Source organism: Episyrphus balteatus, chromosome 1 (genome assembly GCF_945859705.1).
Source record: "Episyrphus balteatus chromosome 1, idEpiBalt1.1, whole genome shotgun sequence".
Classification (NCBI taxonomy): domain Eukaryota; kingdom Metazoa; phylum Arthropoda; class Insecta; order Diptera; family Syrphidae; genus Episyrphus; species Episyrphus balteatus.
This window is the reverse complement of record NC_079134.1, coordinates 119,804,347-119,822,040: the sequence shown is the minus strand read 5'-3', so window position 1 is coordinate 119,822,040 and position 17,694 is coordinate 119,804,347. Positions and strand designations below refer to the sequence as shown.

Genomic DNA, 17,694 nt, shown 5'->3' with positions numbered 1-17,694 from the left:
CAGTCGTGCATTTTATTTTTATTCGGAAATATTTAACTTATTACAAAATAAGGGGAGGGTTTAATTTTCTATTATTATAGTTAACAGGTCAAAATTTCCAATCCCACTGAAAAAAAACTCTCATTTAGGTGTTACGATAAATTTCATTCCAAATTGTGTCAAGTTTTCGATATAGTGTTGCTTTTAATCTCTTTCGATACAACACTACAAAGCATATGTAGGTACGGTACGATTTGTAGAAAAATACAATTTTCTTCTTCTTGGTCTTTATTAAGCATAAAGGTACTTTTCATTCCAAACAACTAACTTCTACCTTCAATTCATTCCATCACTTTCTTGCCCTCTCCGATGCTGTAGAATGTTCTAATACGTACCTTGAAGACAACAATCAATATAATTTTATTTAGAAACGGATGTATGTTTACTCACACATCTTAACACAGTTGTTGTTGGGTTGTATATAACAATCAAACCTTATTAAGCTATTGTTATACATGTATACCCTACCCATAGCATATATATTCAAAAGCACAATCATTTGCCTTGCCACCTGATTTGAGATCAAGGACACTGTTTGACGGAGTCAAATCCAAATCATTTATATATTTTTTTTTTTGTAAATACAAATAGGAAGGCATACTAAAAAGTACTTTTTTTTTTACTTTCAGGTAATACGTAACGTACTCTCAAAAGATTCTTGAAAGCAGCAACAAAAAGGAACAGAACAAAGGCTTTAGAATACAATAGCCTCAGGGTTTTATACATATAAAATTTCTTGTTGTATTGTCACCACCTTTGGAATTTTCTGTATCAACACGGTGACGATATTGTATACTAGAAAGCAGCACACCAATCTACCTACTTAATCTTCAGGACATTATGACTTTGGCTTGTGATGTCTTAGCAAGGATATATGGATGCTTGACAATATTTTACTCCACACAGAAAACAGCCTCACCGAATAAATTTTCTTCATGCATAAGTAGTCCAGTCATTTTAGATTTGGTTGTATGGAGGTCTGAGAAATAATTCGCAACTGCAATTCGGACTAAAAATATGAAAGTACACTAGTACAGGAACTAAACCCCCCATTTTCCGAACAAATGTCTGGACGACTTTGGCCGCCATTTTGTTTTGAACAGTTTTGCGACTATCGCTTGTAGTTCGGCTAGTTTTGGTCTTAGAGAAAAATGTTATGAGACAAAGTTGTAGCAAATTTTATTTCCCACAAAAAATGTTAAGTAAGTTTTTATTCTAAAACCTACCATTTAGGAGTTATAATGAATTTCGTAAAATGCTATGCTCACTTATTTTTTATATTCACCATAACTTTTTTTTCAAACTTTTATTAAAAAATTGTTGTCATAAAAGTTAAAGAGCTACTAATTATCTATGTTTGTCTCATACTAAGTTTTTTTGTCCGAGTTGCCGTTTCCTCACTAAAACAAAAATTCAATAAAAAAATTAGCAAAAACAGGGTGAGGGGAGAGTACGATAATTGTGGTGCCGAGATTTTATAACAGTTTTTTGAAGAAGGGTTCAATACAAGTATTTTTTACTATTGGAAGGGGGGTCTATCTCCCCCCGTTTATGTGGGAGGGGCAGTTTTCTAAAAAAAAACAGCCTAAAATAAAAAAAAATATTAAAAAACAACGGCAACACTTACAGTTATGAATGATACATTTTTCAAAAGCCACAATTATATGCATTATTGTAGTTTTTAAATGGAGCTATTAAAATTTATAGTTTTTGAAATAATCGATTAAAAAAAAATTTTTTTTCCTAAATTTAACTTTGAGATCGATTATTTCAAAAACTATAAATTTTAATAGCTCCATTTAAAAACTACAATAATGCATATAATTGTGGCTTTTGAAAAATGTATCATTCATAACTGTAAGTGTTGCCGTTGTTTTTTAATATTTTATTTTATTTTAGGCTGTTTTTTTTTAGAAAACTGCCCCTCCCGCATAAACGGGGGGAGATAGACCCCCCTTCCAATAGTAAAAAATACTTGTATTGAACCCTTCTTCAAAAAACTATTATAAAATCTCGGCACCACAATTATCGTACTCTCCCCTCACCCTGTTTTTGCTAATTTTTTTATTGAATTTTTGTTTTAGTGAGGAAACGGCAACTCGGACAAAAAAACTTAGTATGAGACAAACATAGATAATTAGTAGCTCTTTAACTTTTATAACAACAATTTTTTAATAAAAGTTTGAAAAAAAAGTTATGGTGAATATAAAAAATAAGTGAGCATAGCATTTTACGAAATTCATTATAACTCCTAAATGGTAGGTTTTAGAATAAAAACTTACTTAACATTTTTTGTGGGAAATAAAATTTGCTACAACTTTGTCTCATAACATTTTTCTCTAAGACCAAAACTAGCCGAACTACAAGCGATAGTCGCAAAACTGTTCAAAACAAAATGGCGGCCAAAGTCGTCCAGACATTTGTTCGGAAAATGGGGGGTTTAGTTCCTGTACTAGTGTACTTTCATATTTTGAGTACAAATTGCAGTTGCGAATTATTTCTCAGCAAAAGTATAACTTGACTGGACTAAAGGAACAAGCTGCTAATAAATTTGTCTGCATACAAACCAATGTCCGGGGCAAGGACATTCACCACCAAAAACTTTAATGTTTACAGTTTCTAGTATTCTCAGTGAATTTAATTTCTCAATGAACAAGGAAACTCAAACAGATGCAAAAGTTGTTCGTTCTCATCAAGTCGAATAAGCAAGACACGCAACAGTTGGAATGGGCTGGTAGAAAAGCTTGTGAAATTAGTTCAATGGCACTTCTGTCACGTAGTTTAGTTAAATATTCAATACAAGAAGTCTACTAAAGATACTACAATAACAGAGTATTGTGAGATACTTTATTCAGCCAAGAAATTTTACTTTAACTGAGAAAGTAAATTTTTGCGCATTCGCAGGACGAGAGAGCGTTTTTTTTTTGGTTCTCTCCGTATTCAGCAACAAACAGATTCAGTAAATTCTATCGAATTTTTAACGGTGTCTTGAATTTGTATAGACGATTATTCGATTTGATTTTTATCATAAAAAAAATGTAACAACAGAAACAAAATGTTTGGCTATTGTTAGTATATTTCATGATTAATTTCACTCAATTAGTTAGACCGAAAAAAAAACTTGGATTAAGTAAATAAATCATAGAACATTGCGTACTATTTTAATCGATTGGCATTGTGCCTAAGATTTGTTATATGTATATTGTATACACCTCAATTCATGAACTATAACTTGACGGTTGTATCTGTTTTTTTTTTTTCGCTTTCTTGAATCTAGACAAATGAGGTATATTCAAATAATATTTTTTAGAATTATTACCGAATATGTTTGTTTGTCAATTTCGGTGCCATTTGAATTGACAACAATAACATGTACCTAATCTATAATTAAAATTAAATTATTATCTATTATTTGTCGTAAAATGAACATTACAGAGTGTTTTTTTAAATTTATTGTTTGTGTTATGATGAAGACAACTTATGTAGATACTTTGTTTCACATCTCAACCATCAACACAAAGTTGATGAAATTTATTTTTAGATGAATTTCGCGATGACTCTGGAAACTTGCAGATGTATGAAATCATAATATATTTTGTTATTTCTTTTTGTTTTTTGTTAATAAAATATTTTATTGTTGAAAAATATAAAAATATGAAAATTTAGAATAATTTATAGAATTGTCTATATTCACTTTTATAAAACAGATAATAAAAACTATTCTTGATGGGAATTTGTGGTTGCACAATATATTTTCAAAATGGTCAGCATGTGGTTGTGGTTTTAGTGTCAGAAAAGATTTTAGTTATAGACAAAGGCATTCATATAATTTCATTTTTTTTTTGATTAAATTATCTTTTGATTTTGATCATTGTTTAATTTAAAAATTATTCAAACTCATCAAGATAGAAATCTAGAAGATCGCAAACCAAATTTAAAAAGATACACTGAGGAAAGAAAGTACATATCTGGCTACAATATATAAAGCCTATGCCTGCCCTAAGCAGGAAGGATCTTAGAGCCCCGTTTTGTGTAATGTCTTGTCTACTTAAAAACCATATATTTTTGATAGTAAAAAATAGTCAACAAATGCTTAGTTGTTTTACTGTTTAGTCATATATTAACTTAGGGAAAATTTAGAGGGTCACTATGGTGTATGCGTACTATTTTTTGTATGAAAAAAATCTTAGTTCGAATTGTTTCTATCCTGAAGTCATTAATGGTTCAATCAATGTTTCAATCAGTCATGAGAAGCTTTTCTACTAGAATGCGGCACTAAAAGAATATGTAATTACAACACTCCTGGATAAAAAATTTTGTAAAAAGTAAAGTTTAGTCTTTGTTCTTAAATTATTTTGAAGCTGCGTGACATTATAACTATATAGTATAAAGTGTATGTGGAAGATATGTGTGTCCAACTTTCGGTTGATTTCAGTACAATTGTTATTGTTGTGTAGTGTTTAAGAATTTTTGGACTTTTTTTTCCAACTTATGGCAGGATGTTAGTTTTTATAAAAAAAAAATAGGTGAAAGGGTGTTTTTTTCGAAGAGACAATAAAATCTGTGATTGGTCCCAAAAAGCCAATGATTCATTTTATTTTTGGTTTTGATGACAAATTGAACGTTTATATTTAAGTTCTTAGACGTCTTACACGAATCATTTTCTTTTTGGGACCAATTACAGATTTTATTGTCTCTTCGAAAAAAACACCCCTTCACCTATTTTTTTTTTATTTAAACCCTTTATTCTTGCTTTCTATCCTAAATTCAACGTTTTCACCAATTTTCATGAGGGTGATCCATCATTTTTGTTTTCACTAAAAAAAAAAAACATCCTTTTAACCATGAAATTTTTATAGACGCTCTAGATTCTTCTTTCTTATCTCAAAAGTAACATAGTTCCTGAATTTCAATAGGGTACCACTAGTACTATACTCTAGTATTGCGAACTTTTCCAAATATACCCATATTTTCTCTACACCTAAAAAACACCTTTTCACATTAAATTTTTTTATAGATTTCTTTTATTCGTAATCCCCCTGAGAAAGAGAACATATATAATGAATTTCGTGAGAGTACCTTTTATACCATTGATTTCATTGGACTTATCGCGGATTTTCCCTATTTTCGCAAAAAAACACCCTTTAACCTAAAATATTTGTATAGACTTTTTGGATTCTTGGTTTCTGTTATAAATGAAACATTTTTACCAATTTTCATTGGTGCAACAATTTCTTCCCAGTGTTTGTGGTACTAATTCCGAATTTAATCATTTCTAAAAAAAAAACACCCTTTCACTCAAGATAATTTTGTACATTTTATAGATTCTTTATTTATATAGCAACCAAAACTTTTTCAAAAAGTTGTAAAAATTAATAAAATTTAAGTTAGCTGTTATGATACCTTTCTCACACACAACTTAACCTATCAAAAAAACACCTTTTCAACAAAAATAATTTTAAGAACTTTATGAATCCTTTGTCCCTGCTTTTTCTTAAACCTTCATCTCGAATATCATCAGTGTAGCATGTTTTTCACATGGGTTTTGGTTATATTTTACCTGTTGAAGTAAAAAAACAAGCACCCTTGTTTTTAATCGGCAATAACTTTTCTTAGAGCAATTGTATTGATTTTATTTTTATGTCATTAGATTCAGCATCAAAAAATACCTTGAAAACATGTATCATATATGATGATATTCGACTAACAATTTTTTTCAATATATTTTTGACCTTCACCCCCTCCCTCTTGACCGCGAAAAAACACCCAACTTTTTTTATAGACTTTTTTGTCCTTGGTTCTTATCCCAAAAGCAAACTTTTTGCCAAGTTTCATAAGTGTAACAATTCTTTTTTTTTAATGCCTATTTTACCTACATATATGTATTAATATCGATCATTAATAAAATAACTTAAAAAAAGAAAACTTTTTAAAATAATTTTCACATCTGCTTTGATTTTGATGTACACTCCTCGCCACTTGAATAGGACACCCTTTTTGTTTTTAATAAAGTGGATATAACTCCAGTCTCTTAATAGTTAGCTGTTCAATATTTTACTATTTTGTGTGTCCCCTTATGCACTCTCTCTGTGAGCAAGATCATTCATTTTCAATGCCCCGTTAGTTAAATTTTGCAATTTTTTGTGGAACAACTGTGAAAAAATTGCCCCTATTTTTGTTCACTTGAATAGGACACCCCCTTTTTAATTGGTTTTCGGGTGCAAATCAAAGAAGGTGGAAATGCAAAAATGTTTTCCAATGTCTTTTAGTAATTTTTAACTAATTTCAATTTAAATGGGTCGCGCGAAATTATTGGCAGAGGAAGAAATGGCGAAAATCTAGAGTGTCACCCGATTTTTCACCAAAAAGGTAAAAAAACGCATCAAAGCCGAACACTTTTTTCATTTTTTTTTACGAAACGAGTCCAACTGTCGAAAAAATATGAAAGGCATAACAATGAGTGCCGTTACTGCAGCTGACAGAAGAGCGATTCAACGACTCGCATAAAATTTACATGACTTTGCCGCCGAAAAGAACGAAAAAGTGGTTAAAAAGCAAGTGCATCCGTAGTGAAGCGAGTGATTTCGAAGGCCAAAGACTTGAGGCGATTGCAGCTTAAGAAAAAACCATGGGTTAACACCTGCAGTAAAGAACAACGCCTTAGTTTCGGTCTGTTTTATGACATGAAGTAAAGCATGTTTTCTCCAATGCGAAAAAAAATTAATTTAGAGGGCCCCGTTGGCCTCAAGTATTATTTTTATGAAATAATGGATAGTCCTTCCTTCGCAAAATATAAAACAAAAAATTTAAAGCCAACTGGACCCCCACATAACACATAAAAAGCTCAGCGCACAAAAAACCATTAGAAAAATATACTTTGGTTTCTATAAAAAAAAACTTTTTGACTAGTGAAATCGAACGGGGCAGAAAAAATCGAATGCCTTGTTCGATTTCACTACTCAAAAAGTTTTTTTTATAGAAATCAAAGTATATTTTTCTAATGGTTTTTTGTGCGCTGAGCTCGAATCTGAAGGCAGAAAAATTCTATCACATCACGTTTTTGACATATTACCATGCCAAAAATCAGAAAAAAAAGTGTTTGGGACGTTCAAAATTCAATATCTCAAAAACTTTGCACGTTAGAGCTATTCTAGTACTTGATTTAAATTAAAAAGGTCAATGACCATTAGAAAAGTATAATTTGGTTTCTATGGAAAATTATTTCTCGCCAATATTACTGTCATTTACGGAAAAATCAATCTTAAAAATCGTTTTTTTTTGTTTTTTTCAATTTTTCTCAATATTTTCTAAAACAAAGGTATAGTTTTTCCACACAATCCTTAAAAAACGTTTTTAAGCTAAATAATTGCATCCCAAACTTTTCAAAAATCAAAAATTTTTTCGGTAACTTTTTTGATTGAAAATTAAATTCGTCAAAAATCCAAAAATTAACTTTTTGCTCAAAAAACATTTTTAGTAGATAGAAAACATAAGAAAGAAATTTTTAACCAACTTTTGTTAAAATCCAACTATTTTTGTAAAAGATAAAAATAAAAAATCAAAAAATCGTATTTTTGCATTTTTTTCAATATTTTTGAGGTTATAGAAAAAAATTGTTTGAGTAAAAGTTGTAGACATTTATACTACTTACAACTTTTGCATTTTAATTTTTTCGATAGGACGTCTAATTTTGACAGAAATCGTAAAAAACCATGATTTTTGACACCCACCCCACTTCTTCGCCCACCCACCCCCTTTCCCCCAATTTTTTTGTGGGCAATTTATTTTTCCCCTTTCATATACCATTTTTCCTAAATTTTCCCACCACCCTTATGCTGCTAATAATTTGTTCAACTTTTGCCTTCTGAAAACCGGATTGGCACTGGTCTATAATACCACTTGGTTATTAAAAAAAATAAATTGTTTCAATTTATATAATATTTTCAAAATCTTGAAATTTTGTTATTATGTGTGGATCAATTTTTTTTTTCAGAAAATGTTAAAAATTTTTTTTTATATAGGTACTAATTTCTTTTAAACACCTGCAATTTCAAAAATTCACATTTCTTATAAAATTAATACTAAAACTATGTCAAAATTATTCTGTTGAGTTTTTACATAAAAATCTCTAACATTCAAAGCAGCTGAATTATAAGCATTTTTTCTTTTTATTTCAAAAAACAAAACAGCAACATCGTCTGTTTTTTAAATATTTCTTTTGGTTTCATTTACATTATCAAATTTGAAGGAATTTTTTTGAAACAAAAATTGTCTTGTTTATTAAAAACAAGGGCTGAGGCTCAACCTTCTCTCGATTCTATTCGAAAGTTGTTTCCGATTCTACATTGAAATGGTACCATGTATAATTATGGTCAGTCGTTAGTGTCGCGATTCGTTAAATTTATAAAAAAAAGTCTGGCACGAAAAGAATAAACTTAAGCGTGCAATAAAAAAAAAAATAAACTGATTGTGTTGAAACAGTTTTTGAGTAATGTTATGAAATGTTATGCCTTTTATGTTGTTGTGTTCGAGCATATTTGTTGTCGAACAAATATTTTCGAATTCGACTGAATTTGATATTAACTTTCGAATTAAGGAGTATTACATTTCCGAATAGAACAAACGAAATAGTTGGCACTACTATAGTGCAGGTTAAATATGCATTAAAAAAATTAAAAAAAGAAGCAAGGATAAAAAAGTCTATAAAAAAAATTTAAGTGAAAGAGTGTTTTTTTTTTTTTCGAAAGGACAGTAAAATCTGAAGTTGGTCCCAAAAAGCCAATGATTCATTTTATTTTTGGGTTTGATGACAAATTGAACGTTTTTAGTTTAGTTCTCAGACGTTTTATACGAATCATTGGCTTTTACTATCCCTTCGAAAAAAACACCCTTTCACCTAAAATATTTTTACAGACTACTTAGATTCTTGGTTTCTGTTATAAATCAAACATTTGTACCAATTTTCATTGGTGTAACAATTTTGTCCCAGTTTTTGTGGGACTAGTTCCGAATTTCATCATTTCTTAAAATAAAACACCTTTTCACTCAAGATAATTTTTTAGACTCTGTTCATTCTTAGTTCTTATAACAGACATGACTTTTTCACCAAGCTTAAAAAATTAACAAAATGTAAGTCAGCTGTTATGACACCTTTCTCACACACAACTGAACCCACCAAAAAAACACCCTTTCACCAAAAATATTTTTAGAAACTTTATGAATCCTTTGTCCCTGCTTTATCTAAAATCTTGATTCTGAATTTCGCCAGTGTAACATGTTTTACACATGGGTTTCGGTTATATTTTACCTGTTGAAGTAAAAAATCAAGCACCCTTGTTTTTAATCGGCAATAACTTTTTTTAAGAGCAATCGTATTAACTTTATTTTTATGTCATTATCAGCATAAAAAAATACCTTAAAAACATGTGTTATATGATATTTCATATGTTCACTATATTTTTGACCCTCACCCCCTCCCTCTTGTCAGCGAAAAAACACCCTTCCACCCAACATTTTTTATGGACATTTTTTATACTTGGTTCTTACTTATCCCAAAAGCAAACTTTTTGCCAAGTTTCATGAGTGTAACAATTTTTTTTTTATTTGTTGATTTTATGTAGGTATTTTTTTACCTTTACTACTAGAGCTATTCGACTAAAGAATTTCAAAGTTCAGAATTTGCAATTTAGAATCGAGTTAGGGGAGGGGTACATTTGACACTTAGTTTTTAAAGGTCTGTATTTTCGAAAACTGTTAATGTTTTCCAATGTTTTGTTTTGTATTTCATTTATTGACTATTCAAGATTATACTAACAGTAATTTTATTGTTTCGCAACATTACAACATTTTAAAAAATAATCTTTTCTAAAAAAAGTCATTTTGTCAAAAGTGCCCCAGGACCGGCGCACATTTGACTTTAAAAGGGGTACATTTGACAATGATGGATTAAACCCCACATCGTGTGCATTATATTTTTAAAACTATCGGCGAATCTTGCTCGTCTATTGTTTAATTAGAAAAAAAAATAAATGTTTGGTTTTAAACCATCTACTAAACAATATAACGAAAAAAATGAATCAAAAAATTTATTTTCTAAAAAGAAGAAGAAAAAACAAAAAAACAAAAATATTTTAAAAAATCTCTCCATTTAAATCTTAATCAAAATTAATCGATGTCGATTTATTTTTAAATCATTTATTAAATATATAATTCCCCAAAATCAACGTAAAACTGTGCCCACATTGCAAAAGTCAAAGGTGCCCCGAAGGAGCCTCATAACTGTTTTTCTTTTTTTTCAATAACTAATACTATTTTTTTACAAATCTGGGGTCGAATTACGGCATACGTTCATTATCGTATGGTTGCTATGTGTCCCTTTCTTTTTCTATTAATTAAATAGAGAAACAAATATGTAAAACGTTAACGAATGATCGTAATCGTATGCTGTAATTCGACCCCTGGTTTTAATTTACTTAACATTAAGCATAGTGCTATCAAAATATTGATTCACCATTAAAAAAACTATTTTATTAGGTCCAGAAATCGCTTACATACCGGTAGTCAAAAATTAGATCAGAAATACAGAAAACACGAAAACACGTGGTACTCCGAGAAAAGTTAATGAAAAACTGCGAAATTTCACAAATTTTTTTTAAATCAAACTAAGATTCTTTATTCATCTAAACTATTGTTTATTAAGGGCACGATCATACCGAAAACCGCAAAGTCAAATGTGCCCCGGTGTCAAATGTACCCTCGCTTACCCTACATGGTTGGGCCCCTGTTAGCAATTTTAAGAGGCTTTCGTTACTCCACTAATAATGGTATGATAAAAAAAATTAAAAACTTTATTAAGGGTACAAACTGTTATCAATAAAATATCAATTTCTATTTTCTTTCACTAATGCATAACTAGCCCTTTAAGTATTTAAATCGCATATAGCAAGTCAAAACTGATTGCAATCACTTTCATTCAGTATTCGCCTCATTTAACTTCTCTTTCTACTTACTCTTGAGGGCATGCATTGGTTTCGCAAAAAAAAAGAGACAAATATGCATGTGTAGATATTAAGCCTTGATATATGAATATTGAATAGTCCATTATTTAACTTGCTCAAAGCTTGATATTGAATTAGATTTATGGATATTAAAATAGGCTCTAAAGGGTATCTAATTTTCTTGGTTAAAAAATCCGCTGTGTTTTAGTTGAAAATTTTTGGTTTCTTTTATGTTTATGAAATAACAATAATTGTTAAAAATGAATTTGGGATAATAAGACCAACAACAAAAGAGTATACCAATGTTTAAGAGATTGTAACACACTACAGCAAATTCAAGAGACCCAGTGAGACATTTTTATTTTTGTTAATAACATACCACACCGATCCGATGCGACATCCAAATAAATATATTTATATCCAGATGAATGAGTTTGTGTCTGGTATCGACTCTCGGCTAAATTACGTGACTTGAAAAAAAAGAAGCTTTTTTTTCTGAAATAAGTTATTTGGTCTAAATATTCGTCGTTTTTTTTTTTTTTTTTTTTATTTTACTCATTCGTTGTGCTGATAAAAACGTCGCCTTCGTCGTCGTCTCGTCTTATCATTCATTGGAATGAGTGGGTGTTGCTGCTATTCATATGGGCTATTCGTTAGTGTGGTAATGGTGGAGCTCTCTCTCTCTCTCTCTCTCCCTTTTTTTTTTTACTGTCGATAGTTACACAAAAATGAGATACAAAATTGCGCTGACATTCAGATTCAGCACTCTTTGGCGAGTTCTGCTGCCAAAAAACTTATACTAAGAACCCAAAAAGAGGATAAAATTTATAATGTATTTTTGATGAGAGGGAGTACAAAAATATGAGAGCACGACATTGACAGAGAACTAAACTAAAAACTGGAGATTGGGGCGATACAAATACAACACACAAGAACAAGACACTAAATACAAATTCCTTAGCTGGGGTCTCTATACTCTGCTGGGCCTGGGGATGCGGATGGGGACGAATAACAACAGCAAAAAAAAAACCTCTGTGTGGGAACTGCGAATGCGAATACGCACAGGGAACAACACGCTCTACCATCTCGCATCGCATTTAAAAACCATCAGTCGGGATTCTGAATCAACAGATAGATAAACAGTTTTTATTAGGTTGTTGCTTTTTCGTCGTTGTTCGTTATTATTGTGGTGGTGCGGCGCTCTTATAGGTACTAAATTACGGCCAGCAAAAAATTAATCCTTTTATTTTTTTTTAAACTTCAATATCAGGAAGAAAAATATGAAGTTACTATAAAATAAAAAAAATTTAATTATATTTTATTAAAACTTTATTGAATATAATAAAATTTTATAATTTTCCTATTCCACAATTCTACACTGATTTTTTGTGCTCGGTTTCGGTGCTCGGGCAGCAAGTTGTGGGTCCCGAATCCGACGAAAACGAGAATATAGCGATTTTGATTCTGTTTCTGATTTCAATTTCGATTTCAGTTGTATTTTTCTGCTGTTTTCAGTTGCCAAAAGTTTCAAGTTTTTAGTATTGTGTGCGGTTCGATGGTGCAAGTATAGGCGATTTGTTGCGATTAGGCGGACCTCGGTTACTTGTGATTGCGATAAGAAAAAAACACCTTTCATTTCTTTGGTGTGTATTTTTGTTTGTTTTGTTTTTATTTTTTTCGCTGAGTGTATAATTGAAGCGACCTCTGACACTGATTCAGATTTTAAGTTGATGGCAATGCATTTAAAGTTGAAAACGGTCCTCAAGCAGCTAATTTGAATTCGCTTTCGAATAGATTTGTGTCGTTTTTTTCTTGTATTTGTTTAAAAAAGTTTTTTCTCCTAGTGTATTGGTGTCACAAATTTGAAAAAAAAAAAATCACAGTGAAATCTGGCAGCGATGAGTTGGCCCCGGTGGTGACTGTGCACGCGTTTGGAATACAAAATATAGGTGATTGTGGGTCTCGCGCGCTCACCGCACGGATAAATGGTGTTGTTTTGAATTCTTATTACTATCATCATCATCATTGATATTGTAACGCGGTGGTTCTCTATTGTTTTTTTTATATATTTTGTTTATTTGAGAAATTGAGCAAGTATTTGTAAAAATCGTAATATTGCAAGGCAACACGCGCAACAACACCGTCGTCGTACTTATTTTTCGAATTCAACAAGTGGCCATAGGTGACAGTGAGTAGCAAGCAATTTTTTATCAGCTTGAAGCAAGCACAGTGCTGCACATATCCACGCTTATATTGTTTATTATCATCTGTCTTGAGCAAATATTATAAGCAGCAGCAGTACATACATAATCTAATGGAGAAAAGAGAAGGTAGACAAGCTGTTATATTGCTTGGCTTGATTGTATAGTGGAGATAAGTGGCGACAGCTCCCCCTGTGTTTTTTTTTTTATTGCTGCCGGTCGTCATCGTCACTACTTGGCCTAGAAGCTTTATAGATATTGTGAGCGAGCGACGATAAAGTCTACGAAAAGGCTATTGTTGTGGATCGAACTATATAGCAGAGCAGGCAGCAACCCCCCGGAGTATGAATTGGCGCTGCTTAATAAAAGGTGAGAATTAAGCGATAGTTTTGCTTTACAATTGATATAAGCATGAGGCTCGAGATTGAATTGTGTAGATGTGTAGGTTTGGTGTTTAGGTTGCTCTTTTGATTATCATTTCATTTAAGTGTTGATTAGAGGCTTTTGAGCTGATTTCGTTTGAGGTAGAGCGCGAGTATTTGATTTTTTGAAATTGCATATACTTAAAATGTATTAGGGAGAGTGTATAGAAGTAAATTTGTAGATATATATATATATGTTATGTGTTGTCGTAGGACTTTTTAACTATTTTTAGAATATATAAATCTGAGGGGGTTCAATGTGCCAAGATGTTCAATCAGAAATTTTATTAAGAATTTTATCTTCTTTCTGTTTTAGTGTGGGCGAATATTTTTCCTATGCACTTTTACTCTTTGCACTAAGGCAATCAATGATGGAATAAATACATATTTGTGCCTATGATTATGAAAATGGACTAAGTCACTTTTTGCATTATTTAAATAAAAACTTACATAATAATTTTCTTATAACGATTTAATTATATTTCTTTATGAAATCACCAGAGGAGCAATAAAGAAGTTTATTTACTGCAATTTCGCTTTCAAATAAACCTTATCCCTTAAATAATAATTATTTTTAGGCTAGATTTGATGGCATTTTTAGGAGTGACTTAGTCCACTTTCATAATTAAGGGCACATTTGCCCTTGAGAAAATCGTTCAATTTCCAAAGTTCGTTGAAAATTCTTATGTCACAGTGAAAACTGTCTTCTAGACAAAATGGTGCTTCTTTATTATCTTAAATTGCTGCACCATAATCAAACATTGAACCAAAAAGGTGTGTATTTTTTTTTTTTTTTTCATTGAAATAGGTACCTATCTACAAACGAGTATGTAGGTGTTAGATATGTGCATCGGACTTATGGAGAGGGCATGTAGAAATACCTATCTATTTAATGAGAAAATTGCATATTTTTTCTTTTCATTTCTTTGGGGTTCTTTATCAGTTTTTTTTTTTTTTTTTAATTTTCATTTAATTAAATGTTTATTTTCATGTGAATAAATTTTGTGAGAGAGTGTGTTGTAGAGGTATTTGGATAGAACTTATAATAAAGTGCTAATTGTTTGGTATTTTTATTTATTTTTTTTTTTATTTTTCTTAGAAATAATAGAATCTTAATTGAATTTAGGAAATAATTACAGATAGTACATAGATAGTGTTTTCATTTATTGAAGAGATAATGATGATTATAGATATATCTGCTTGTGTTTGTCTTCAAAAAAAGTTTTGTGGATAGATAGTATTTGATATGAATAGATAATTAAAGTAGGCAGTTTAGTTAACATGTGTGTATTATTTGACTTTAAAAAAACTAAAGAATGTAAAATATTATGTAGTTATTTTTTAATTAAGGCCTTTTCATAAAAGTGCTGTCATTTGTAGTAACATATTTGTACGACTTATGTAAGTCAGATTTTTAGAAAACAGTTTCCTTCCTTGGAAAACAAGCCTTTCATAAAAAAAATATTTAAAAATATGAACAAAAAAATTCACAAAAATCTTAAAATGATTTCTTCAAGAATTTTAACAGTTGACTATGCTTTTCACGATAGTGACGTAGATTCAAGTTCAGATATAATTACAAATTTGTCTTGAAACAGTTAAAACCTTTAACTCGAGAAAATTTGTGGTTTGAGCTGTAAAAATGATATCACGGTTAAAGATGCAAGTTTCCCACATCATAAGAAAAAGTTCAAATAAGCTAAGTAAATGTTTGTTGAACAAAATTGTCGCATGATCAAAAAATAAGGCAAGAAGTAAACATTTTTTGATATTTATAAAAAGTACCTATTCGAAATTTAGCTTAATCTTTGGTGCCAACTACTTTTGTTAGCTACCTATCTTGGAAAAAATTGTTTAGATCAATTTTTTTTTATTGGAACAGAATTTCCGTTTAGGATATATTCAAAATACAAAATTTGCACTAGAAAAATTCAAAAGTCCTCAAAATCTCCCAAAAAAAAAAGATTCCAAACATTTTTGCGAAACGCTTTGGAGTTGTGGTCACTTGAACTTTAAAATTGTATTATATTCAATCGTTCCACTTATAATAAAAATAATTTTCATTTTTTTTTCTTCGTTCTTAAGCCGTACTATGTTTCAAAAAACATGAGAACTCTTTCTAAATTGCATAGTAGACATCATCAAATCCATTTTTTTTTTTTTTTAAAGCCTGAACTACATTAAAACACAAAGTCAAAAAAGTACGAAAAAGTAAACAAAGCTCAAAGTATAAAAATCACATGTATATTTACCTGACATCTATTGGAAAAAAATTAAGTAAAAAAGTTCTTTTGTTTTTGAAGTTTCAAATAAAAAAAAATTTGGGAAAATAAACAAATTACAGTCAACTCCATTTAAGTCGAATTGTCACAGGACACGAAAATTGGATCGAGTTAGAGGGAAATTCGACTAAGAGGAATCTATTCAATCTTTTAGCTGCAGGCGGTTTCATTAAAAACGGTAAAAAAATTTGAGTTAGAGAAAAATTTGACCTAAAGGAAGTACGACTTATAGGGAATCGACTGTATTTCAAATTTCAATTGTTTGTCAAAAGATCATTTTTTTCGCAAAATGACAGGAACTATGTGATCGAAGAGCTACCTTTCGGAAAGGATATAAAATATTGTTTGAGTGTACCTATTTGTTTTTAAAACTTTTTTGAAAATTGAAAGTTTGGTCTTGTTCAAGCTTTTTGAATCGAATACTTTTTTAAAATGAAAGAGACATATACAAACAAGCTACTAGGTGGAAGAAGAAAAAACATCGTGTTTACTTTTTTGTATTTTTTTGACTTTGTGTTTTGATGTAGTTCAGGCTTAATTTTGATGATTTATGGTGTTTTTTTGCGTATGAAAAAGAAATCACATTAAGCAGCTCTGTGTAAGCCCTATCTACAACCGTATAATTTCAGTTAGTAAATGGTCAAAAAATTCAGATAGTTTTACTATTCACTCTGTGATTAAATTAAATTAGAGGAAACTAAGAATGTCAATGTGGTGTATGCGTAACTTTTGTGTGAGTAATCTTAATTGCAAATATTTTTATATAATTTAAATAGATGGTCAATGATTTCTTAATGGAGGCCTAACGAGTTCAGTAATAAAATTTAAAAAATAAATTTTTAGCGAAATTCTTTCGGTCCCAGATTTTTCAAAACCATTTTTACTTGCGATATATGTAGGTACTATAGGGCAAGATAAAAATTTTACATGACATTACGATGATGGAGAATATCAAAAAAGTGGGTCCGGTAAATCTGTCTGTCTATCTGCCTGTCTGTCTCCATCTCGAGCGATCTACGGCCTAAACTAATGGAGCAATTTGCTTCAAACTTGGTAGTGAATAGTTATGTTAGATTCCCTAGAGGAAAAATTGATATTTTTTTAGGGCCAAAACTAAGGGTACCTGTGATACATAACAGAAATAGAAAAGTATAATTTATTTTAAAAATGAATCTAACGATTTTGATTAAAATTTTTCTGTTTAGTGTTACACATTAAAGTATCCTTTTGAAATAAAAAAATATTTTTTTGTACCGCTATTAACGGTACTTGCCATAGAACACTTTTTTTGGATTATGAATTTCTCGTAAACGAGATTTCAGATTTCAACCAATTTTTTTATACAGAAGACACGTTAAAATAAACGTTAGGTATGTATATAAAAATTTAATACAATTTTCAAAAAACCGATTTTTATATTTTAAACAAAATTTTCAAAAATTTTTTTTTTTGAAAAATTAATTTTTTAAAAACGCGTGGATGAATTTATTGAAACTTGGTTTTTATGTGTTAAATAATATTTTCTTAAAAATTGTATACTTAAATTTTTTTTTAAATGTTGGAAAATTTGTAGGTAGGTATATAAAAAATAATTTTTTAAAAAAACGATTTTCGAATTTTTTTTCCTAAAAATTCTCTTTAGTATACAAGAAATCAAATAGCATATGTACTTGGTTTTATGTAAAAGATTATTTAAAACGGTGTTTAACTAATTATAAAAACTTTACCATAAGAGCCAGTACGTGCATTTTAC

General features: G+C 30.1%; 1 protein-coding gene across 1 annotated transcript in view; it reads left to right on the top strand.

The window, feature by feature from the left end:
- Positions 1–12,418: 12,418 nt before the first annotated feature.
- LOC129907035 (high affinity cAMP-specific and IBMX-insensitive 3',5'-cyclic phosphodiesterase 8) overlaps positions 12,419–17,694 on the top strand; it is a 157,236-nt gene continuing 151,960 nt past the window's right edge. The window contains exon 1 of the mRNA XM_055983076.1: positions 12,419–13,606. The gene's annotated coding sequence lies outside the window, so the exon portion shown is untranslated. The remainder of the gene's footprint in view (positions 13,607–17,694) is intronic.